General features: G+C 40.6%; 1 protein-coding gene and 1 pseudogene across 1 annotated transcript in view; both read left to right on the top strand.

Moving 5' to 3' along the window:
- ZDHHC15 (zinc finger DHHC-type palmitoyltransferase 15) overlaps positions 1 to 27,245 on the top strand; it is a 258,275-nt gene that overhangs the window by 202,250 nt on the left and 28,780 nt on the right. The gene's annotated exons all lie outside the window — the stretch shown is intronic.
- On the top strand, positions 11,881 to 13,482 carry LOC129475342 (telomeric repeat-binding factor 1-like; annotated as a pseudogene).

Below are 27,245 nucleotides of genomic sequence, written 5' to 3'. Positions count from 1 at the left end.
GAAGATGAAATGAATGAAATGAAGCAAGAAGGGAAGTTCAGAGAAAAAAGAATAAAAAGAAATGAACAAAGCCTCCAAGAAATATGGGACTATGTGAAAAAACCAAACTTACACCTGAAAGTGATGGGGACAATGGAACCAAGTTGGAAAACACTCTGCAAGATATTATCCAGGAGAACTTCCCCAATCTAGCAAGGCAGGCCAACATTCAGATTCAGAAAATATAGAGAATGCCACAAAGATATTCCTTGAGAAGAGCAACTCCAGAAAACATAATTCTCAGATTCACCAAAGTTGAAATGAAGGAAAAAATGTTAAGGGCGGCCAGAGACAAAGGACGGGTTAACCACCATGGGAAGCCCATTGGACTAACAGCTGCTCTTTTGGCAGAAACTCTACAAGCCAGAAGAGAGTGGGGGCAGATATTCAAAATTCTTAAAGAAAAGAATTTCTACACCAAAATTTCATATCGAGCCAAACTAAGCTTCATAAGTGAAAGAGAAATAACATACTTTACAGACAAGCAAATGCTGACTGATTTTGTCACCACCAGGCCTGCCCTAAAAGAGCTCCTGAAGGAAGCACTAAACATGGAAAGGAACAACCAGTACCAGCCACTGCAAAAACATGCCAAACTGTAAAGACCATCGAGGCTAGGAAGAAACTGCATCAACTAACGAGCAAAATAACCAGCTAACATCATAATGACAGGATCAAATTCACACATAACAATATTAACATTAAATGTAAGTGGGCTAAATGCTCCAATTAAAAGACGCAGACTGGCAAATTGGATAAGGAGTCAAGACCTTTCAGTGTGCTGTATTCAGGAAACCCATCTCACGTGCAGAGACACACATAGACTCAAAATAAAGGGACAGAGGAAGATCTATCAAGCAAATGGAAAACAAAAAAATGCAGGGGTTGCAATCCTACTCTCTGATAAAATAGACTTTAAACCAACAAAGATCAAACGAGACAAAGAAGGCCGTTACATAATGGTAAAGGGATCAATTAAATTAGAAGAGCTAATGATCCTAAATATATATGCACCCAACACAGGAGCAACCAGATTCATAAAGCAAGTCCTGAGTGACCTACAAAGAGGTCTTAGATTCCAACACAATAATAATGGGAGATTTTAACACTCCACTGTCAACATTACACAGATCAACAAGAGAGAAAGTTAACAAGGATACCCAGGAATTCAACTCAGCTCCACACCAAGCGGACCTAATAGACATCTACAGAACTCTCCACCCAAATCAACAGAATATACATTTTTTCAGCACCACACCAAACCTATTCCAAAATTGACCACATGGTTGGAAGTAAAGCTGTCCTCAGCAAATGTAAAAGAACAGAAATTATAACAAACTCTCTCTCAGAACACAGTGCAATCAAACTAGAACTCAGGATTAAGAAACTCACTCAAAACCACTCAACTACATGGAAATTGAACAACCTGCTCCTGAATGACCACTGGGTACATAATGAAATGAAGGCAGAAATAAAGATGTTTTTGAAACCAACAAGAACAAAGACACAACATACCAGAATCTCTGGGACACATTCAAAGCAGTGTGTAGAGGGAAATTTATAGCACTAAATGCCCACAAGAGAAAGCAGGAAAGATCCAAAATTGACACCCTAACATCATAATTAAAAGAACTAGAAAAGCAAGAGCAAACACATTCAAAAGCTAGCAGAAGGCAAGAAATAACTAATATCAGAGCAGAACTGAAGAAAATACAGACACAAAAAACCCTTCAAACAATTAATGAATCCAGGAGCTGGTTTTTTGAAAAGATCAACAAAATTCATAGACTGATAGCAAGACTAATAAAGAAGAAAAGAGAGAAGAAACAAATAGACGCAATAAAAAATGACAAAGGGGATATCGCCACCGATCCCACAGAAATACAATCTACATCAGAGAATACTACAAACACCTCTATGCAAATAAATTAGAAAATCTAGAAGAAATGGATAAATTCCTCGACAAATACACCCTCCCAAGACTAAACCAGGAAAAAGTTGAATCTCTGAATAGACCAATAACAGGTTCTGAAATTGTGGCAATCATCAATAGCTTACGAACCAAAAAGAGTCCAGGACCTGATGGATTCACAGCTGAATTCTACCAGAGGTACAAGGAGGAACTGGTACCCTTCCTTCTGAAACTATTCCAATCAATAGAAAAAGAGGGAGTCCTCCCTAACACATTTTATGAGGCCAGCATTGTTTTGATATCAAAGCCTGGCAGAGACACAACCAAAAAAGAGAACTTCAGACCAATATCCTTGATGAACATTGATGCAAAAATCCTCAATAAAATACTGGCAAACCGAATCCAGCAGCACATCAAAAAGCTTATCCAACATGATCAAGTGGGCTTCATCCCTGGGATGCAAGCCTGGTTCAACATATGCAAATCAATAAATGTAATCCAGCATATAAACAGAACCAAAAACAAAAACCACATGATTATCTCAATAGATGCAGAAAAGGCCTTTGACAAAATTCAACAACTCTTCATGCTAAAAACTCTCAATAAATTAGGTATTCATGGGATGTATCTCAAAATAATAAGAGCTATATATGACAAACCCACAGCCAATATCATACTGAATGGGCAAAAACTGGAAGCATTCCCTTTGAAAGCTGGCACAAGACAGGGATGCCCTCTCTCACCACTCCTATTCAACATAGTGTTGGAAGTTCTAGCCAGGGCAATCAGGCAGGAGAAGGAAATAAAGAGTATTCAATTAGGAAAAGAGGAAGTCAAGTTCTCCCTGTTTGCAGATGACATGATTGTATATCTAGAAAAACCCATTGTCTCAGCCCAAAATCTCCTCAAGCTGATAAGCAACTTCAGCAAAGTCTCAGGATACAAAATCAATGTACAAAAATCACAAGCATTCTTGTATACCAATAACAGCCAAACAGACAGCCAAATCATGAGTGAACTCCCATTGACAATTGCTTCAAAGAGAATAAAATACCTAGGAATCCAACTTACAAGGGACGTGAAGGACCTCTTCAAGGAGAACTACAAACCACTGCTCAATGAAATAAAAGAGGATACAAACAAATACAACAACATTCCATGCTCATGGGATGGAATAATCAATATCGTGAAAATGGCCATATTTCCCAAGGTAATTGATAGATTCAATGCCATCCCCATCAAGCTACCAATGACTTTCTTCACAGAATTGGAAAAAAATACTTTAAAGTTCATATGGAACCAAAAAAGAGCCCACATCGCCAAGTAAATACTAACCCAAAAGAACAAAGCTGGAGGCATGACGCTACCTCACTGCAAACTATACTACAAGGCTACAGTAACCAAAACAGCATGGTACTGGTACCAAAACAGAGACATAGATCAATGGAACAGAACACAGCTATCAGAAATAATGCCACATATCTACAACCATCTGATCTTTGACAAACCTGAGAAAAACAAGCAATGGGGAAAGGATTCCCTATTTAATAAATGGTGCTGGGAAAACTGGCTAGCCATATGTAGAAAGCTGAAACTGGATCCCTTCCTTACACCTTATACAAAAATTAATTCAAGATGGATTAAAGACTTACATGTTAGACCTAAAACCATAAAAACCCTAGGAGAAAACCTAGGCAATACTATTCAGGACATAGGTATGGGCAAGGACTTCATGTCTAAAACATCAAAAGCAATGGCAACAAAAGCAAAAATTGACAAATGGTATCTAATTCAACTAAAGAGCTTCTGCACAGCAAAAGAAACTACCATCAGAGTGAACAGGCATCCTACAAAATGGGAGAAAATTTTCGCAACCTACTTATCTGACAAAGGGCTAATATCCAAAATCTACAATGAACTGAAACAAATTTACAAGAAAAAAAACAAACAACCCCATCAAAAGGTGGGCAACGGACATGTACAGACACTTCTCAAAAGAAGACATTTATGCAGCCAAAAAGCACATGAAAAAATGCTCATCATCACTGACCATCAGAGAAATGCAAATCAAAACCACAATGAGATACCATCTCACACCAGTTAGAATGGCAATCATTAAAAAGTCAGGAAACAACAGGTGCTGGAGAGGATGTGGAGAAATAGGAACACTTTTACACTGTTGGTGGGACTGTAAACTAGTTCAACCATTGTGGAAGTCAGTGTGGCGATTCCTCAGGGATCTAGAACTAGAAATACCATTTGACCCAGCCATCCCATAACTGGGTATATACCCAAAGGACTATAAATCATGCTGCTATAAAGACACATGCACACGTATGTTTATTGCAGCACTATTCACAATAGCAAAGACTTGGAACCAACCCAAATGTCCAACAGCAATAGACATGCTAACATTATTATCTATTATAAAATACGATAATTTTCCTTTAAGAGAGCCTGAGCCTAGGGCCAGGAAGGCAGACTGTACAGGAAACAGTTGACTCAGCAGGTCTGAGTTGCTCAAATTTGTACATTTTCAGAAGAGTCTATTGTCATGAATGGTCCTTGTCCAGCCGCTGGGAATTGAGGTCTTGGAATGTTCTAACTAATAAGATTGTTTTGCATACTTGGAACTTTTACTCACAGTGTACCAATTTGTCTACGTAGTCTGTGAGGGCCACTGCTTGCCCAGCATGTGGAAGACAGAGCACAGACCAGCCTGATGTAGCCCACACCTGCTTTTCCCCTCCACCAGCTTAACACAAAACACAGAAACTTTTGGGAGCTCTATGGTCCCACCATTGCCTGTGACACCAAAGTACTTTCCCTGGGTAATGTAAAGCAAGCACAAATCTCACCACTACCACCACAGCTGGTGCTCTCTTGCAATCGCCATCTCTTGGCTGGAGGCCAACCAATACAGTCCACTGCAGCATCTCCAGGTAGAATAACAGTGTCTAGAAAGGAAAAAACTTGTGTGTGACCTCAGCTATCACCACTGCCTGCAGCACCCTGGCTAACCAGGAGGTCCTGAGTCTGTCCACATGACCAGATCATTACTACTGCAAGTGGCATTACATAAAGCCATCATACTAAGGCTATTTATAACCGAGGAATCTCAAAGAGTCAACATCACTCCCCTGTCACCCCCATCAGTGCTGGTGTTGGTACCCGCTGCTGGGAGACTTGAAGACAAGCCATATCACTGGATCCCCTGCAGACATTCTCCAGCATCAGCCTGGAATGTGCCAGCTCCACTGGGCAGCTAGACCCAGAGAAGCAGCAGCATTCAGAGTAGTCTGGCTCTCAGGGACTCCTACTCCTAGGAGAAGTGGCAGCGTACCACATCGAAGTAGCATCCTTGTAGGATAAAAAAAAAATCCAGATGGAAGGCCTTGCATTCCAGAAATTTCTACTTGTGGAAAGTTTCCTTCAGCAGAGGCACAGGTAAGGTGCTGGGCTCAGCAGGGAAAGTCTGTGGCTCTACCTTAACAGGCAGGCAGCCCTGGTGCTTGTGAAGGGTCTTGGAGAAGGAGACTTCTTTTCCCACTCGTCCACCATTGAAGACAAAGCTTGGACTTCCACCATGGGAGCTCAGCATGGGTGCATCTGTAGACAGCTTTTCTGGAACACTTTAAGGTGACTGTATCCCCACAGAAGTAGTGCCCTCCAGGTTCAGGCTTACATGAGGAGTAGAGTCACAATACTTCTCTACTGGGACTATCAATATTCTTTCAGATAAAAAGAGGTACCTGTCTGATCTGAATAGCTGAAACACTGAGTCAGGAGTGTGACTGGCAATGGGATTGCTTTCTGGCTAGCCTGACAAGGGAGCTGACATGGCTCCCACCCTTCCCCCTGATAAGACCTTAGTGCATTACACTGAGAGCTCCTCCAGCCACTGTTTTCAAGGCTGGGACCTCTTCCCACCATGGGGTATTCTATTTATCCACCTGTTTTAGCCACAGCCAGTTTCTATCTGGGGACACCCCCTCTACTGACCTGAAGTGTAAACTATTCAACCCAATAAATAAAATACAGAAGAAAAATAAATACATAAAAAAGTACAGACTACAGGGGAAAGAGACAAGTTTCAAAAGATACCTCTGCCACTCCAACCCCACAGGAAACAGTGAACTTACTCATATACTAAGCACACTGCTACTAAAACAAGCATCTGGGGAAGTTAACATACAAAGACTCTCTATAACCAAGGAACTCATACAGAGTCTTCAGCCTTGAAAGCACCAAGAACTGAATAGGCTACAATAAACTGTAAACATTAAACTCAAATCCTTAAGGGGGGAAAGAAATGTTTAAAACACAGTTTAATAAAAAATCAATTCAAGAATAATTAGAAAAAATAGTCTAGCCAAATGAGAAAGAACCAAAAAGTAATTTTGGCAATGTGGCAAAATAGGGTTCTATAACACCCTCAAAAATTCACACTAATTCTCCAAGAATGGATCCAAACCAAGAAGAAATCATTGAAAAGCCAGATAAAAAATTCAAAAGGTTGATTGTTAAGCTACTTAAGGAGATACGAAAGAAATATAAAAACCAATATGAAGAAATGTTAAAAAAATTCAGAATATGATGAAAAATTTTCTAAAAGATGGATATTTTAAAGAAAAAACAATCAGAACTTTTGAAAATGAATTACACATTTAGGGAATTACAAAATGTAGTGGAAAGTTTTAAGAATACACTAGACCTGGTAGAAGAATGAACTTCACAGTTCAAAGACAAGGCTTTTGAATTAACTCAATCAGACAATTTTTTTAAATATCAAAATAAGTGAATAAAGTCTCCAAAAAACATGGGATTGTGTAAAAGGGCCAAACCTAAAAAGGAATGGTGTTCCTGAGGGAGAAGAGAAAGCAAAAAGTTTGGAAAACATTTTAGGGAATAATTGAGGAAAAGCTCCCAGACCTTGATAGAGATTTAGATATCCAAATACAAGAAGCCTGAGAGAAATCCTGAGAGATTCATTGCGAAAAGGATATCACCAAAGCAAATACTCATTAGGATTTCTAAACTCAAAGAGAAGTGAGATAAAAGCATCAGGTAACCTAAGAAGGAAAACCTATCAGACTAACAGCAGGCTTCTAAGCAGAAACTTTACAAGCCAGAAGGGAATGGGGTCCTATCTTTAGCCTCCTTAAACAGAATGACTGTCAGTCAAGAATTTTGTATCCAGCAAAACTAAGTTTCATAAATGGAAGATAGTCTTTTTCTGACAAATGCTGAGAGAATTTATCACTACCAGACCAGCTCTATAAGAAATGCTAAAATTAGTTCTAAATCTTGAAACAAAAGGTCAATATCCAACAGAATAGAACCTCTTGAAAGCATAAAACTCACAGGGCCTATGAAACAATAACACAATGAAGAAAATAAAGTATAGGTATCAACTAATATGATGAACAGAACAGCACCTCACACTCCAACATTAACCTTGAATATAAATGGCTTAAATGCTCCACTTAAAAGATACAGATTGGCAGAATAGAGTTTAAAAATCACAAACCAAATGTATGCTATCTTCAAGAGACTTGCCTAATATGTAAGGACTCATATAGACTCAAGGTACAAGGGATAGAACATATACTAAATGCAAAAGGAAACCAAAAGAGAGCAGGAGTATCTACTCTTGTATCAGATAAAAAAACTTTAAAGCAACAACAATAAAAAAATACAAAGAAAGTCATGATGGAAATGATAAAGGGATCGATCCCACAAAAAAAATCACAATCCTAAATATACATGCACCTAACTCTGGAGCTCCTAGATTCATAAAACAATTACTACTAGCCTAAGAAAAGACATAGACAGCAACACAATAATAGTGGGGAACTTCAGCACTCCACTGACAGCACTGGACAGATCCCCAAGGCAGAAAGTCAACAAAGAAACACTGAATTTAAGCTGCACTCCAGAACAAATGGACCTAACAGATATTTACAGAACTTCTACCCAAGAACAATAGAATATACTTTCTTTTCATCAGCACATAAAACATTGTCCAAAATAGAGCATATAATAGGCCAAAAGTCTCAAAACATTTTAATAAATTGAAATGATACCCAGTAACTTTTCAGACCACAGTGGAATAAAACTAGCAATCCACTCTGAAAGGAACCCTCAAAACTACACAAATACATGAAAATTAAACAATCTGCTCCTGACTGACTTTTGGGTTAACAATGGAATCAAGATGGAAATTTAAACATTATTCAAAATGATTAATAATAATGACAAAAGTTATCAAAATCCCTGAGTTACAGCAAAAGCAGTGCTAAGAGGAAAGTCTACAGTACTAAATGCCTACATTAAAAAGTCTAAAACATCATAAATTGACAACCTAAGGTAACATCTCAAGGAACTAGAAAAACAAGAACAAACCAAACTAAAATCTAGCAGAAGAAAAGAAATAACAAAGATCAGAACACAACTAAATGACACTGAAACAAAAATAAAGTGAAATCAAAAAGATCAATGAAACAAAAACTTGATTATTTGGAAAGATTAAAAAAATTGACAGTGCATTAGGTAGATTAATCAAGAAAAGAAGAGAGAAGATTCAAATAAGCTCAATTAGAAATGAAAATGGAGACATTAAAACTGACACCAAAGAAATACAAAAGATAATTTGAAACTACTGTGAACACCTCTATGCACACAAACTAGAAAATCTAGAGGAAATGAAAAAATTCCTTGAAACATATGGCCTTCCTAGATTAAATCAGGAAGAAATATATACCCTGAACAGACCATTAACAAGCAGTGAGACTGAATCAGTAAGTTAAAAATTGCCAAAAATAAAGCCCAGTTCCAGATGATTCACAGCTGAATTATACCAGACATTCAAAGAAGAATTGGTACCAATCCTACTGAAAGTATTACAAAAGATTAACAGGGAAACTTCCCTAACTCATTTGATGAAACCAGTATCACCCTGATACAAAAACCAGTAAAGGACATAAAAACAACAAAAAAAATGACAGACCAATATCCCTGATGAACACAGATGCAAACAACCTCACAAAAATACTAGCAAACCGAATCCAACAGCACCTCAAAAAAGATAATACACTATGATAAAATGGGTTTCATCTTAGGGATACAGGAATGGTTTAACACAAGTCAGTCAATAAATGTGATACATCACATAAACAGAATTAAAACAAAAACCATATGATCATCTTAATAGATTCAGAGAAAGCATTCAATAAAACTCAGCATAGATTTAAGATAAAAATCCTTAACAAACTAAGTATAGAAGGGACATACCTTAAAATAATAAAAGCCATATATGACAAACCCACAGACTTTATCATAGTAAATCAGGAAAAGTTGAAAGCATTCCTACTGAGAACTGCAACAAGTCAAAGATGGCCATTTTCACTACTTCTATTTAACATAGTACTGGCAGTCATAGCCAGAGCAATCGGGCAAGAGAAAGAAATAAAGGGTATTCAAATTGGAAAAGAAGGACTGAAAGTATTGCTGTTTGCCAGTGATAGGATTTTAAATGTAGAAATCCCTAAAGTCTCATCCAAAAGAGAACTATATTTGATAAATGAACTCAGTAAAGTCTCAAGTTACAAAATCAGTATACACAAATCAGTAGCCCTGCTATAACCAATGACCAAGCTGAGAAGGAAATCAGGGACTCAATCCCTGTTACAATAGCTACAAAAAAAAAAAAAAAAACCTAGAAATATACTTAACCAATGAAGTAAAAGATCTCTACAATGACAACTACAAAAGTACTAAAAGAAATCGTAGATGACACAAATGAAAACACATCCCATGCTCGTGGATTGAAAGAATCAATATAGTGGAAATGAGAATACAGCTCAAAGCAATATACAGATTCAATGTAATTCCCATCAAAATACCAACTTTTTTTTTAGAGATTTAAAAAGTTAATCCTAAAATTCATAGGGAACCACAAAAGAGTACAAATAGCCAAAGCAATCCTAAGCAAAAATAGCCAATCTGGAGCCATAACATTACCTGACTTCAAATTATACTAAAAGACTACAGTTACCAAAACATCACAGTACTGGCATAAAAGTAGATACACAAATGGAATAGAATAGAGAACCCAGAAATAAAGCCAAACACCTACAACCTACTGATCTCCAACAAAGCATACAAAAACATAAATTGAGAAAAAGACACTCTATTTAATAAATCATGCTGGGTAAACCGGATATCCACATGTAGAAGAATGACACTGGATCCCTGTATCTCACCTTTTATAAAAATCAACTCAAGATGGATCAAATACTTAAATCTAAGGCATGAAAACATTAAAATTCTAGTAGAAAACCTACGAAAAGTTCTTCTGGACGTTGGCCCAGGCAAATAATTTATGAATATGTGCCAAGACCAGCTCAGTCGGGGAGACCCTAACCCAGCGGCGCTACAGGAATTAAAGACACACACACAGAAATATAGATTGTGGAGTGGGAAATCAGGGGTCTCACAGCCTTCAGAGCTGAGAGCCTTGAACAGAGATTTACCCACATATTTACTGACAGCAAGCCAGTGATAGGCATTGTTTCTATAGATTATAAATTAACTAAAAGTATTCCTTATGGGAAATAAAGGGAAGGGCCGAGGTAAAGGGATGGGCTCTGGCTAGTTATCTGCAGCATGAACATGTCCTTAAGGCACAGATTGCTCATGCTATTGTTTGTGGTTTAAGAACGCCTTAAGTGGTTTTCCGCCCTGGGTGGGCCAGGTGTTCCTTGCCCTCATTCCGGTAAACCAACAGCCTTCCAGCGTGGGCGTCAGGCCATCACAAGCATGTCACAGTGCTGCAGAGATTTTGTTTATGGCCAGTTTTGGGGCCAGTTTATGGCCAGATTTTGGGGCCTGTTCCCAACTTGTCCCCCTTCTTTGTTTTGCAAAGCAATAAAAGCAAAGGCAGCTTTGTCACAGTGAGCTACTTCTCACAGGAGTCAGGATCTGCATCTGCAGACTATATAAAGACAAACAACACAGATTAAAAGCATAGTCATCATTGAAATCACAGAGCTTCTAAGTGTTTTTATCCATTTTAATGGGTTACTAGCTGCTAATCTGTCTGCAGCTCCTTCGAGCACTCCAGTTCTGGCATTAAGGTCAGGTGTGCCTGGGATGCTTTAAATATTTTTTCCTTTTTTTGCAATCTCCAAAGACAAGTTTGCAGAGTGTCCTTCTAGATGCTTTTTTATTCTTTCCCAAATTTTGATCTTATTAAGAGCTATTAATAGTTTCCACAAATCCTTATGTTTAGCTCCTACAATGGGCCATATCATTTGAGGTTGAGATGCCACTATACTGCCATGGTTCCAGATAATAGGAACTCTTGCCATATGTCTTACCATTTGTACCATCTGACCAGTTTGTTCAGACCAGTTGAACAGTGTGGCTGTGACATGCAGACTGAGAGGTGCAATTCAAGCTAAACATCCCTGTAGGGGACCAATCAATAGTGATTCCATAGGAATCATTGTGCAGCACCTCTGCCTGTTCTGCAATGCAATCTTCCTAAAAAAGTATGTTCACATTTTCTGGCCAGTTTCAATTTTGTTTACAAATAGATTTTTGAGGGTGGTATGCCTCAGTTATAGGAGCAGATTTATTATGGTAAATATTGAGACAAGAAAGCATGTGTAACTGTGTCATAAAGTGATTATATCCAGGCATTATTGCCAGCCAAGATTTACAAATATGCCCAATAAGTATAATTGATCTCTGTGTCAGCCCTTGTTGAAGGAATACTCACGGCAATGGTGATCACTGCTATCATAGCTACCATTAAATTACTCATTGTGACTGGTTGTCCCGCTTTCCTCAGGTTTTCTTCCACCATCTGTGACAGCTTCTTGATCTGTCCCCAGGTGGATGGCTGTGTTCGATGGGTGTTGCTCATGACAGTTGGGGTCCTCCTCAGCATCAGTCTTGACATGACTGCAACTGGAGGGTCCTCGGGATCCTCCCAGAGTCTCTTCCTCAGCATCTGGCTCATGATACGGTTTCAGGTGTCTTGATGGTATCCAAATTGGTGTTGATTTTGGCCTGGAGAAACACAAGCATAATCTCTACCCCAAGTTATTATTTTACCTATTTCTCAACTTTTTGGTATTGGATATCTCCACCAAACCAGTTGTTCTGCTTCTGTCTTTGCAGCTGGTTTCTGTAGATGCTGTTCAGCTGCTGATAACATCTGGTCTTTAGGCAGTCTCAAAAAATTTAAAGCTGGGCCCCGAGCCCACAGGGTTGTGCAGATGGTAGGGATGCCGACCCTACGGAGGAGCAGATGGCAGAAAGAGAGAGAAACGATGAGGAGCAGTTCGAGTGCCAGGAACTGCTCAAGTGCCTGGTGCAGGTGGGGGCCCCCGAGGAGGAGGAGGAGGAGGAGGATGCAGGCCTGGTGGCTAAAGCCGAGGCCGTGGCTGCTGGCTGGATGCTCGATTTCCTCTGCTTCTCTCTTTGCGGAGCTTTCCGCGACAGCCACCCCAAGGACTTCTGCCGGACCCGCAACAGCACAGAGGCTATTATTCATGGACTATGCAGTCTAACAGCTTACCAGTTGAGAACGATATACATATGTCAGTTTTTGACAAGAATTGCAGCAGGAGAAACCCTTGATGCACAGTTTGAAAATTATGAACGAATTACACCCTTGGAATCAGCCCTGATGATGTCGGGTTCAATTGAAAAGGAACACGACAAACTTCACGAAGAAATACAGAATTTAATTAAAATTCAGGCTACAGCTGTTTGTATGGAAAATGGCAACTTTACAGAAGCAGAAGAAGTCTTTGAAAGAATATTTGGTGATCCAAATTCTTATATGCCTCTCAAAAGCAAATTGCTTATGATAATCTCTCAGAAAGATACATTTCATTCCTTTTTTCAACACTTCAGCTATAACCACATGATGGAGAAAATTAAGACTTATGTGAATTATGTACTAAGTGACAAATCATCAACCTTTCGAATGAAGGCAGCAGCAAAAGTAGTAGAAAGTAAAAGACAAGAACAATAACTTCTCAAGATAAACCTAATGATAATGATGTTGAAATGGAAACTGAAGCTAATTTAGATACAAGAAAAAGGTCTCACAAGAATCTTTTCTTATCTAAGTTGCAACATGGAATCCAGCAACAACACTTTAATAAGAAAGAAAGAAGAGTAGGAACTCTTCAAAGTACAGAAAGAAAAAAGAAAGCAGAAGAGCCACTGAAAGCAGAATACCTGTTTCAAAGAGTCAACCAGTAACTCCTGAAAAACATCGAGCTAGAAAAAGACAGGCATGGCTTTGGGAAGAAGACAAGAATTTGAGATCTGGCGTGAGGAAACATGGAGAGGGAAACTGGTCTAAAATACTATTGCATTATAAGTTCAACAACCGGACAAGTGTCATGTTAAAAGACAGATGGAGGACCACGAAGAAACTAAAACTGATTTGCTCAGACAGCAAAGACTGATTGTTTGTAAAAGCTTGATGAAAGGACAGTTAAGTATTTTGATCACTGCATTTTGTTTGAAACTTGTGTCATCAATGTATTTTAAAACTTTTGTTTAAAGCATTACAGTATTTTTCTGTGACCATCAATTAATATGAGGGTTTGTGCTATAAGAGTTAAAGCATATGCTATCATTGTATCCTTTAAGAAACTTATTTTGATAAAATGTAAATTTGTTGAACCTTGCCACATTTAGTATCCCGACCCCAAATCCTGTTCCAATGAAAAAATTAAAACCTGATACAAAAAAAAAATTCAGTTAACCTATTTTGTGTCTGCAGGCTGACCTCAACCCTATAACATAACCCTTTAAAATGAATTTTTTTTTTTAAGACAGAGTTTCTCTCTGTCACCCAGGCTGGAGTGCAATGGCGCAATTTCAGCTCACTGCAACCTCTGCCTCCCGGGTTCAAGCAATTCTCCTGCCTCAGCCTCCTGAGTAGCTGGGATTACAAGCAAACACCACCACGCCCAGCTAATTTTTGTAATTTTAGTAGAGGTGGGGTTTCACCATGCTGGTCAGGATGGTCTCGAACTCCTGACTTCATGATCCACCCACCTCGGCCTCCCAAAGTGCTGAGATTACAGACGTGAGCCACTGCGTCCTGCCTAAAATGAATTTTCTAGATGATTGAATAACAGTAGTCCTTTGATAGGAGATAATGACTTGGTTTATGGCCTTAATATACTACATAATTACTTAAGATGTTTATTAATGGAATGATAAATGTACAGAGTAACCTATAAGCATGACATACTTTTGTTTTCAGTAGTTTCATGTAAAGAAAAAAACTTGAAAATAGTAATACCTGAGGACCCATGGGAATAATAGACACTGGGGAGGTAGGGTGGGAAGCAGGAGCAAGAGCTGAAAAACTACCTACTGGGGACTCTGCTCACTACCTGGGTGACAGGCTCATCCATACCCCAAACCTCAACATCACACAGTATACCCAGCTAACAGACCTGCCCATGTGTTCCCTGAATCTAAAATAAAAATCGAAATAATTTTTTTAAAAAGACAATAGTATTACCCATGGGACAAAATTTGTACTGTTAGCAAAAATCATTTTGTGTCTCATTTAGAAACAATTTGACTTTTGTTCCAGTGTTTAAACTTTGATAAAAACGGTTTTGAATAGATTTTTATAACCTGCTGCCATAAATACAAGATTCTCTGATACCTTCATTTAACATATCAATATTGGGCCTAAAACAGTATTCTGTAAAGCTTAAATTGGTATTAACTATGATCATCTTCATGTCTATGATAGATAATAAACAAGGTCATACATACCTTACTAAACAATTTTGGTTTTTCACCAACATTTTATTCTTTAAAAGATTTAGACTAGCAGAATTATTTAGCATTTCGAGTTGTGTGCTTTATTTAGCAAGTGAGTAAAAATATTGGAATATTGAAGTATTTGCATAAAAAATCAAATGGTAGTGTTTTGTACTCTCTATTGTATTTCCTATTAAGATTTCATATATTACTTTCCCATTGTTCCTGAATTTGCTGTCCTGTATATAAACAGAAACATGGATGAGTAAAAAAAAAAAAAAAAATTAAAGCTAATAATGTTAGATTCAATTATATATGGGCTGTCCTGTAATCTCTGTTTCTCCCTCTTTTTTGTTTTTGTCATCAGTTGTTCATCTGCATGAAATCATAACTGAGCATTGTAATAAATCTCTTCCCCATAAATTTATAGGTACAGAAGTTATAATTGGTTGAATAGTCCCAGGTTGTTCGTCGGGCCCTTCACAAGGCAAAATATAACTACTTGGATATACTTCAGGGGCTTTACCAACTCCAACTATGCTAAATTGAGCGGGTTGAACTGGCCAAGTGGATGGCCAGTGCTGTAGAGAAATAATTGAAATGTCTGCTCCTGTATCTACCAAACCTTTAAATTTCTTTCCCTTAATAGTTATTTCACATGTAGGATGTTTATCAGTAATTTGATTCACCCAGTAAGCTGCTTTGCCTTATTTATTTGTGCTTCCAAATCCTCCTGTTAGTTTAATTTCACTTTTCCCCATTCCCACATACGGCACAATCAGGAGCTGTGCTATGTGCTCTGCTGGCTCTGCTTTCCAGGGAACAGAAGTAGATATAACAATTTGAATTTCCCCACTGTAATCTGAATCAATGACTTCTGTTTGTATTTGTACCCCTTTTAAATTTAAACTAGACCTTCCTAGAAGTAATCCTGTCGTCCCCGCTAGCAAGGGTCCACAGACCCCTGTTGGAACTTTTTGTGGGGGTTCCCCAGGCAGAAGGCTCACAGCTTTTGTGCAGCATAAATCTACTGCAGCACTACTGGCTGTGGTGGGGGACAGACATTGTACAGAGGGGAGGGAATGGCATGAGCTGGAAATGCCTCGGTTTGGAATGGGGCCAGGGACAGGCCCCTCAAGGGTTTCCCGAATTTAAAAGGAAAAGGCTCAAATGTAGCTATAATATTTCTCTGTTGATCTGGGGGGTGTATTCTAACAGGGAACTGCCAAGCCTCTAAATCACCCTCTCATCCAGCTTGCTGAATTCCTGCCTGAATAGAACTGAGAGCAGTCGCTCAAAGTGCTGCTCGAACAGTCACTGGGGCAACTACTTTTCACCCAGTATCCTCTGGAAAAGAAAGATCTGGAGGGCCAAGCCACTCTTTTTCTTCAAAATAAGGAGGGGGTGCATAAGGGTAGGGATGAACCTCTCCCTCCTTTGCCGCTATAGCTTTAGCTGGCAAACAAACCTACTCTGTCACCTCTTCTGTTACTCGTTACACTTTCCTTCCTCCTCGTCATTGGTGTGAAAAGGTTCAAGGTGGAACAAACCAGAGCCCACACTTGTCCCATTGTTACCCTGATGCTTCCAAGCTCCCCTTCTTACTCATCATGGGGATTGCTTTAAGAGTACTCGGGTGTCCTCCAGCTTAGTTCCACATTCTTCAACCATTGATCCGGCAACCCTTCAACCTGGGTTCAAGCCCCATGTATGGGCACCACTTGCCGAGACCAGCTCGGTTGGGGAGACCCTAACCTAGCAGCGCTAAAGGAATTAAAGACACACACACAGAAATATAGATTGTGGAGTGGGAAATCAGGGGTCTCACAGCCTTCAGAGCTGGGAGCCTTGAACAGAGATTTACTCACATATTTACTGACAGCAAGCCAGTGATAAGCATTGTTTCTATAGATTATAAATTAACTAAAAGTATTCCTTATGGGAAATAAAGGGATGGGCCGAGGTAAAGGGATGGGCTCTGGCTAGGTATGTGCAGCATGAACATGTCCTTAAGGCACAGATTGCTCATGCTATTGTTTGTGGTTTAAGAGCGCCTTAAGTGGTTTTCCGCCTTGGGTGGGCCAGGTGTTCCTTGCCCTCATTCCGGTAAACCGACAACCTTCCAGCGTGGGTGTCAAGGTCATCATGAGCATGTCACAGTGCTGCAGAGATTTTGTTTATGGCCAGTTTTGACACCACTTTATGGCCAGATTTTGGGGCCTGTTCCCAAAAAATATGACCTCAAAAGCAAGTGCAACAAAAACAAAAACAAATAAATGGGACCTAATTAAACTAAAAAGTTTCTGCACAGCAAAAGTAATAATCAGAGTAAACAGACAATAATAGAATGAAAGAAAATATTTGCAAACTATGCATCCAACAAAGGTCCAATATCCAGAATATACAAGGAACTCAAACAAATCAGCAAAAAAAAAAAAAAAGTCCCATCAAAAAGTGGGCAAATGACATGAATAGACATTTCTCAAAAGAAGATATACAAATGGCCAAAAAACATGAAAAAATACTCAACATCACTAATCATCAGGAAAATGCAAATTAAAACCACAATCTGATACCACCTTACCCCTACAAGAAAGGCCATTATTAAAAAGTCAAAAAATAAGAGATGTTGATGTGGATGTGGTGAAGAGAGAATGCTTAACACTGCTGGTGACAATGTAAATTAGTACAACCTCTATGGAAAATAGTATGGAGAATTCTTAAAGAACTAAAAGTAGTAGATCTACCATTCAATGAAGCGATCCCACTACTGCATATCTACCCAAAGAAAAAGAAGTAATTATATTAAAAATACACTTGTATGCATATGTTTATTGTAGTACAATTCACAATTGCAAAACTATGGAACCAACCTAAATGTTTATCCACTAATGAGTGGATCAAGAAAATGTAGTAGGCTAGGTGCAGTGGCTCATGTCTGTAATTCCAGCACTTTTGAAGGCCAAGGTGGGAGGATCACTTGAGTCCAGGAGTTCAAGACTAGCCTAGGCAACATAGTGAGACCTCATCTCTACTAAAATTCCAAAAAAAAAAAAAAATTAGCCAGGTGTGAGGTGCATGCTACTCCAGGGACTGAGATGATCACTTTGTGCGGGATAGCAGCTACAGTGAGGCCTGATCATGCCACTGCACTCCAGCCTGCACAACAGAGTGAGACCCTGTCTCAAAAAAAAAAATGTGGCACATATACAACACCATGGAATACTACTCAGCCATAAAAAAGAATGAATAATGTTGGTTGCAGCAACTTGAATGGAGCCAGAGGCCATTATTCTAAGTGAAATAACTCAGGAATAGAAAACCAAAACTGTATGTTCTCAGTTATAAGTGGGAGCTAAGCTATGGGTATGCAAAGGCATACACACTGGAATAATGGACTTTGGAGACTGAGAAGGGGGAGGGTGGAAGGGGAGTAAGGGATTAAAAAACTACATATTCAGTACAATGCACACTACTCGAATGACGGGTTTACTAAAATCTCAGACTTCAACACTATACAATCTATCTATGTAACCAACAATGACTTGTACACCAAAATATATTTTTAAAAAAATTAAAAAAAAAAACATAGTCTGTGAAATAATGTGACTTATGGGGAACACCTGCTTTCTTTCTGGTGGTCTGTTTTAGTAACTGCAATCAACCATGCAGGCACTGTGTGCGTATGTGACCAAACCCCACTAAAAAAACTTGAATCTTAGGCTCAAATGAGCTCTCATGTAGACCACACTTCACACGTGTTCCTATAAATTGTAGATAGAGGAATTAAGTGAATCCTGTACAATTCTACTGGAAAAAGACTCTTGGAAGCTCGCATCTGCCTGGTTTCCTTCAGACTGTGCCACATGTGCCTATTCCCTGTGCTGATATTGCCTTGCATCTTTTTGCTGTAATAAGCTATAACCATGAATATAATGACTTCTGGGTACTATCAGTCCTAGAGTTGGTCTTGGGGATCACCAAAACAGGTAAAACAGAAAATAATCTAAATAACATAAAAGAAGGCAGTAATAGAAATAAAAGACATATAGAAAACAGCAAAATGGCAGATGTAAATCCTACCTAGGCAGTAATTATATTAAATATAAATGGAAGAATAACAGCAGATTTATCATCAAAGAAATCCAACAAAGACAGTGAAGAAACATTTTTAAAGTACTGAAAGAAAAAATGCTGCCAACCTAGGATTCTATAACAGTGAAATGTCTCTCAAAAGTATAGGTGAACTTTTGCAACTTTTCAGACACACAAAAGCTGAAATAATTCATTACTGGGGGATGTGCACTACAAGAAATAGGAAGTCCTTCAGGTATAAGAAAAATAATACCTAATGGAAATCTAAATCTACACAAACAGAAAACACCAAAAGTGGTAAATATGTAGGTAAATAAAAAAGACATTTTGAGATCTAGCAAGATGGCTGAATAGGAACAGCTCTGGTCTGCAGCTCCCAGCCAGTCCAACACAGAAGGTGGGTGATTTCTGCATTTCCAACTGAGGTATCCAGTTCATCTCATTGGGACTGTTCAGACAGTGGGTACAGCCCATGGGGGGCAAGCAGAAGCAGGGTGGAGTGTTGCCTCACCCAGGAAGTGCAAGGGGCCAGGGACCTTCCCTCAAGGGAAGCCGTGAGGGATTGTGCTATCTGGCCCAGATACTACACTTTTCCCACAGTTTTTGCAACCCACAAACAAGGAGATTCCCTTGTGTGCCCACACCACCAGGGCCCTGGGTTTCAAGCACAAAACTGTACAGTTGTTTGGGCAGACACCGAGCTAGCTGCAGGAGTTTTCTTTTATACCCCAGTGGCACCTGGAACCCCAGTGAGACAGAACCATTCACTCCCCTGGAAAGGGGGCTGAAGCCAGGGAGCCAAGTGGTCTTGCTCAGTGGGTCCCACCCCCATAGAGCGCAGCAAACTAAAACCCACAGACTTGAAATTCTCACTGCCAGCGCAGCAATCTGAACTCAACCTGGAATGCTTCAGCTTGGTGAGGGGAGGGGAGTTTATCATTACTGAGGCTTGAATGGGCTGTTTTCCCTCACAGTGTAAACGAAGCTGCCAGGAAGTTCGGAATGGGTGGAAGCCACTACAGCATTGCAAACCCACTGTGGCCAGACCGACTCTCTAAATTCCTCCTCACTGCGTACAGCATGTCTACAAGAAAGGCAGCAGCCCCAGTCAGGGGCTTATAGATAAAATTCCCATCTCCCTGGGACAGAACACCTGGGGGAAGGAGTGGCTGTTGGCACAGCTTCGGCAGACTAAATGTTCCTGCTTGCTGGTTCTGAAGAGAACCATGGATCTCCCAGCACAGCACTCGAGCTCTGCTAAGGAATAGACTGCCCCTCAAGTGGGCCCCGGACCCCCATGCCTCCTGACTGGGAGATAACTCCCAGCAGGGGTCTAGAGACACCTCACACAGGAGCACTCTGACTGGCATCTGGCAGATGCCCCACTGGGATAAAGCTTCCAGAAAAAAAAAGCAGGCAACAATCTTTGCTGTTCTGCAGCCTCTGCTGGTGACACACAGGAAAACAGGGTATGGAGTGGACCTCCAGCAAAATGCAGCAGACCTGCAGAAGAGGGACCTGACTGTTAGAAGGAAAACTAACAAACAGAAAGGGACAGCATCAAAATCAACAAAAAGGACACCCATGCAAAAACCTCATCCAAAGGTCATCAGTATCAAAGATCAAAGGTATACAAATCCAACAAGATGAGAATAAAACAGTGCAGGGGGGTGGAGCCAAGATGGCCAAATAGGAACAGCTCCAGTCTAGAGCTCCCAGCATAAGCGACGCAGAAGACGGGTGATTTCTGCATTTCCAACTGAGGTACCGGGCTCATCTCAGAGGGGAGTGTCGGAAAGTGGGTGCAGGACACTGGGAGCAGTGCAAGCAGCATGAGGCGAAGCAGGGTGAGGCATCGCCTCACCCGGGAAGCGCAAGGGGTCAGTAAATTTCCTTTCCTAGTCAAAGAAAGGGGTGACAGATGGCACCTGGAAAATTGGGTCACTCCCACCCTAATACTGTACTTTTCCAACAGTCTTAGCAAATGGCACACCAGGAAATTATATCCCGCGCCTGACTCGGAGGGTCCTATGCCCACAGAGCCTCCATCATTGCTAGCACAGCACTCTGAGATCAAACAGCAAGGCGGCAGGGAGGCTGGGGGAGGGGTGCCCGCCATTGCAGAGGCTTGAGTGGGTAAACAAAGCGGCCGGGAAGCTCGAACTCGGTGAAGCCCACCACAGCTCAAGGAGGCCTGCATGCCTCTGTAGACTCCACCTCTGGGGGCACGGAATAGCCAAACAAAAGGCAGCAGAATCCTCTGCAGACTTAAATGTCCCTGTCTGACAGCTTTGAAGAGAGTAGTGGTTCTCCCAGCATGCAGCTGGAGATCTGAGAACAGGCAGACTGCCTCTTCAAGTGGGTCCCTGACCCCCAAGTAGCCTAACTGGGAGGCATCCCCCAGTAAGGGCAGACTGACACCTCACAGGGCCAGGTACTCCTCTGAGACAAAACTTCCAGAGGAACAATCAGGCAGCAACATTTCCTGCTCACCAGTATCTGCTGTTCTGCAGCCTCCACTCTTGATACCCAGGAAAACAGGGTCTCGAGTGGACTTCCAGCAAATTCCAACAGACCTGCAGCTAAGGGTCCTGACTGTTAGAAGGAAAACTAACAGAAAGGACGTCTACACCAAAACCCCATCTGTACATGACCATCATCAAAGACCAAAGGTAGATAAAGCCACAAAGATGGGGGAAAAACAGAGCAGACAAACTGGAAACTCTAAACATCAGAGTGCCTCTCTAGCTCCAAAGCAACACAGCTCCTCACCAGCAACAGAACAAAGCTGGACAGAGAATGACTTTGACGAGTTGAGAGAAGAAGGCTTCAGACAATCAAACTACCCCGATCTAAAGAAGGAAGTTAGAACCCATGGCAAAGAAGTTAAAAAATTTGAAAAAAAAATTAGATGAATGGCGAACTAGAATAACCAATGCAGAGAAGTCCTTAAAGGACCTGATGGAGCTGAAAACCAAGGCAAGAGAACTACGTGACGAATAGACAAGCCTCAGTAGCCGATTCGATAAACTGGAAGAAAGGGTATCAGTCATGGAAGACCAAATGAATGAAATGAAGGGAGAAGAGAAGTTTAGAGAAAAAAGAATAAAAAGAAATGAACAAAGCCTCCAAGAAATATGGGACTATGGAAGGTGGAGTCAAGATGGTCAAATGGGAACAGCTCCGGTCTACAGCTCCCAGCATGAGCGACACAGAAGACGGGTGATTTCTGCATTTCCATTTGAGGTACCGGGTTCATCTCACTATGGAGTGCCAAACAGTGGGTGCAGGACAGTCGGTGGACTGCACTGTGTGTGAGCCGACGCAAGGCGAGGCATTGCATCACTCGGGAAGAGCAAGGGGTCAGGGAGTTCCATTTCCTAGTCAAAGAAAGGGGTAACAGATGGCACCTGCAAAATCGGGTCAGTCCCACCCTAATACTGCGCTTTTCCAATGGGCTTGGAAAACGGCACACCAGGAGATTGTGTCCTGCACCTGCCTCAGAGGGTCCTACGCCCATGGAGTCTCGCTGATTGCTAGCACAGCAGTCTGAGATCAATCTGCAAGGCGGCAGCGAGGCTGGGGGAGGGGCGCCCGCCATTACTCAGGCTTGCTTAGGTAAACAAAGCAGCCAGGAAGCTCAAACTGGGTGGAGCCCACCACAACTCAAGGAGGCCTGCCTGCCTCTGTAGGCTCCACCTCTGGGGGCAGGGCACAGAAAACAAAAAGTCAGCAGGAACCTCTGCAGACTTAAATATCCCTGTCTGACAGCTTTGAAGAGAGTAGTGGTTCTCCCAGCACGAAGCTGGAGATCTGAGAACGGGCAAACTGCCTCCTAAACTGGGTCACTCACTGCCGAGCAGCCTAACTGGGAGGCACCCCCCAGCAGGGACAGACTGACACCTCACTCGGCCAGGCACTCCTCTGAGACAAAACTTTCAGAGGAACTATCAGACAGCTGAATTTGCGGTCTCACGAAAATCCGCTGTTCTGCAGCCACCGCTGCTGACACCCAGCCAAACAGGATCTGGAGTGGACCTCTAGCAAACTCCAACAGACCTGCAGCTGAGGGTCCTGTCTGGTAAAAGGAAAACTAACAAACAGAAAGGACATCATCACCAAAAACCCATCTACACCAAAAACCCATCTGTACATCACCATCATCAAAGACCAAAAGTAGATAAAACCACAAAGATGGGGAAAAAACAGAGCAGAAAAACTGGAAACTCTAAAAAGCAGAGCACCTCTCCTCCTCCAAAGGAACGCAGTTCCTCACCAGCAATGGAACAAAGGTGGACGGAGAATGACTTTGATGAGCTGAGAGAAGAAGGCTTCAGATGATCAAACTACTCCGAGCTACAGGAGGAAATTCAAAACAATAGCAAAGAAGTTAAAAACTTTGAAAAAAAATTAGACGAATGGATAACTAGAATAACCAATGCAGAGAAGGGCTTAAAGTAGCTGATGGAGCTGAAAGCTAAGTTTCGAGAACTATGTGAACATTGCAGAAGCCTCGGTAGCCGATGCGATCAACTGCAAGAAAGGGTATCAGTGATGGAAGATGAAATGAATGAAATGAAGCGAGAAGGGAAGTTAGAGAAAAAAGAATAAAAAGAAACGAAGAAAGCCTCCAAGAAATTTGGGACTATGTGAAAAGACCAACCCTACGTCTGATTGGTGTACCTGAAAGTGACGGGGAGAATGGAAGCAAGTTGGAAAACACTCTGCAGGATATTATCCAGGAGAACTTCCTCAATCTAGCAAGGCAGGCCAACATTCAGATTCAGGAAATACAGAGAACGCCACAGAGATACTCCTAGAGAAGAGCAACTCCAAGACACATAATTGCCAGATTCACCAAAGTTGAAATGAAGGAAAAAATGTTAAGGGCGGCCAGAGAGAATGGACAGGTTACCCACAAAGGGAAGCCCATCAGACTAACAGCTGATCTCTCGGCAGAAGCTCTACAAGCCAGAAGAGAGTGGGGGCCGATATTCAACATTTTTAAAGAAAAGAATTTTCAAACCAGAATTTCATGTCCAGCCAAACTAAGCTTCATAAGTGAAGGAGAAATAAAATACTTTACAGACAAGCAAATGTTCAGTGATTTTGTCACCACCAGGCCTGCCCTAAAAGACCTCCTGAAGGAAGCACTAAACATGGAAAGGAACAACCAGTACCAGCCACTGCAAAATCATGCCAAATTGTAAAGACCATCAAGGCTAGGAAGAAACTGCATCAACTAACGAGCAAAATAAGCAGCTAACATCATAATGACAGGATCAAATTCACACATAACAATATAAACCTTAAATGTAAATGGACTAAATGCTCCAAGTAAAAGACACAGACTGGCAAATTTGATAAAGAGTCCAGAGCCATCAGTGTGCGGTATTCAGGAAACCCATCTCACGTGCAGACACACACACAAACATAGACTCAAAATAAAGGGAGGGAGGAAGATCTACCAAGCAAATGGAAAACAAAAAAAGGCAGAGGTTGCAATTCTAGTATCTGATAAAACAGACTTTAAACCAACAAAAATCAAAAGAGACAAAGAAGGCCATTACATAATGGTAAAGGGATCAATACAACAAGAAGAGCTTACTACCCTAAATATATATGCACCCAATACAGGAGCACTCAAATTCATAATGCAAGTCCTTAGAGACCTACAAAGAGACTTAGACTCCCACACAATAATAGTGGGAGACTTTAACACCCCACCGTCAACATTAGACAAATCAATGAGACAGAAGGTTAACAAGGATACCCAGCAATTGAACTCAGCTCTGCACCAAGCGGACCTAATAGACATCTACAGAACTCTCCACCCCAAATCAACACAATATGCATTCTTTTCAGGACCACACCACACCTACTCCAAAACTGACCACATAGTCGAAAGTAAAGCACTCCTCAGCAAATGTAAAAGAACAGAAATTATAACAAACTGTCTCTCAGACCACAGTGCAATCAAACTAGAACTCACGATTAACAAACTCACTCAAAAATGCTCAACTACATGGAAACTGAACAACCTGCTCCTGAATGACTACTGGGTAAATAATGAAATGAAGGCAGAAATGAACATGTTCTTTGAAACCAACAAGAACAAAGACACAACATACCAGCATCTCGGGACACGTTCAAAGCAGTGTGTAGAGGGAAATTTATAGCACTAAATGCCGACAAGAGAAAGCAGGAAAGATCCAAAATTGACAACTTAACATCGCAATTAAAAGAACTAGACAAGCAAGAGCAAACACATTCAAAAGCTAATAGAAGGCAAGAAATAACTAAGATCAGAGCAGAACTGAAGGAAATAGAGACAAAAAAAACCCTTCAAAAAATTAATGAATCCAGGAGCTGGTTTTTTGAAAAGATCAACAAAATTGACAGACCGCTAGCAAGACTAATAAAGAAGAAAAGAGAGAAGAATCAAATAGATGCAATAAAAAATGATAAAGGGGATATTACCACTGATCCAACAGAAATGCAAACTACCATCAGAGAATACTACAAAAATCTCTATGCAAATAAACTAGAAAATCTAGAAGAAATGGATAAATTCCTCGACACATACATCCACTCAAGACTCAACCAGGAAGAAGTTGAATCTCTGAATAGACCAATAACAGGCTCTGAAATTGTGGCAATAATGAATAGCTTACCAACCAAAAAAAGTCCAGTACCAGAAGGATTCACAGCCGAATTCTACCAGAGGTACAAAGAGGAGCTGGTACCATTCTTTCTGAAACTATTCCAATCAATAGAAAAAGAGGGAATCCTCCCTACCTCATTTTATGAGGCCAGCATCATCCTGATACCAAACGCTGGCAGAGACAAAACAAAAAAAGAGAATTTTAGACCAATATCCTTCATGAACATCAATGCAAAAATCCTCAATAAAATACTGGCAAACCAAATCCAGCAGCACATCAAAAAGCTTATCCACCATGATCAAGTGGGCTTCATCCCTGGGATGCAAGGCTGGTTCAACATACGCAAATCAATAAATGTGATCCAACATACAAACAGAACCAAAGACAAAAACCACATGATTATCTCAATAGATGCAGAAAAGGCCTGTGACAAAATTCAACAACTCTTCATGCTAAAAACTCTCAATAAAGTGGGTATTAATGGAACATATCTCAAAATAATAAGTGCTGTCTTTAACAAACCCACAGCCAATATCATACTGAATGGGCAAAAACTGGAAACATTCCCTTTGAAAACTGGCACAAGACAGGGATGCCCTCTCTCACTACTCCTATTCAACATAGTGTTGGAAGTTCTGGCCAGGGCAATCAGGCAGGAGAAGGAAATAAAGGGTATTCAATTAGGAAAAAAGGAAGTCAAATTGTCCCTGTTTGCAGATGACATGATTGTATATCTAGAAAACCCCACTGTCTCAGCCCAAAATCTCCTTAAGCTAATAAGCAACTTCAGCCAAGTCTCAGAATACAAAATCAATGTACAAAAATCACAAGCATTCTTGTACACCAATCACATACAAACACAGAGCCAAATCATGAGTGAACTCCCATTCACAATTGCTTCAAAGAGAATAAAATACCTAGGAATCCAATTACAAGGGATGTGAAGGACCTCTTCAAGGAGAACTACAAACCACTGCTCAATGAAATAAAAGAGGATACAAACAAATGGAAGAACATTCCATGCTCATGGATAGGAAAAATCAATACTGTGAAAATGGCCATATTGCCCAAGGTAATTTGTAGATTCAATGGCATCCCCATCAAGCTACCAACGACTTTCTTCACAGAATTGGAAAAAACTAAAGTTCATATGGAACCAAAAAAGAGCCCACATTGCCAAGTCAATCCAAAGCCAAAAGAACAAAGCTGGAGGCATCAGGCTACCTGACCTCAAGCTATACTACAAGGCTACAGTAACCAAAACAGCATGGTACTGGTACCAAAACAGGGATATAGACCAACGGAACAGAACAGAGCCCACAGTAATAATGCCGCATATCTACAACTATCTGATCTTTGACACACCTGACAAAAGCAAGCAATGGAGAAAGAATTCCCTATTTAATAAATGGTGCTGGGAAAACTGGCTAGCCATATGTAGAAAGCTGAAACTGGATCCCTTCCTTACACCTTATACAAAAATTAATTCAAGATGGATTAAAGACTTACATGATAGACCTAAAACCATAAAAACCGTAGAAGAAAACCTAGGGAACAGCATTCAGGACATAGGCATGGGCAAAGACTTCATGTCTAAAATACCAAAAGCAATGGCAACAAAAGCCAAAATTGACAAATGGGATCTAATTCAACTAAAGAGCTTCTGCACAGCAAGAGAAACCAGCATCAGGGTGAACAGGCAACCTACAGAATGGGAG

The sequence above is a fragment of the Symphalangus syndactylus genome, chromosome X, assembly GCF_028878055.3.
Source record: "Symphalangus syndactylus isolate Jambi chromosome X, NHGRI_mSymSyn1-v2.1_pri, whole genome shotgun sequence".
NCBI classification, from domain to species: Eukaryota; Metazoa; Chordata; class Mammalia; order Primates; family Hylobatidae; genus Symphalangus; species Symphalangus syndactylus.
Note: the sequence above shows the minus strand (reverse complement) of the source record. Positions and strands in the feature narration are given on the sequence as shown.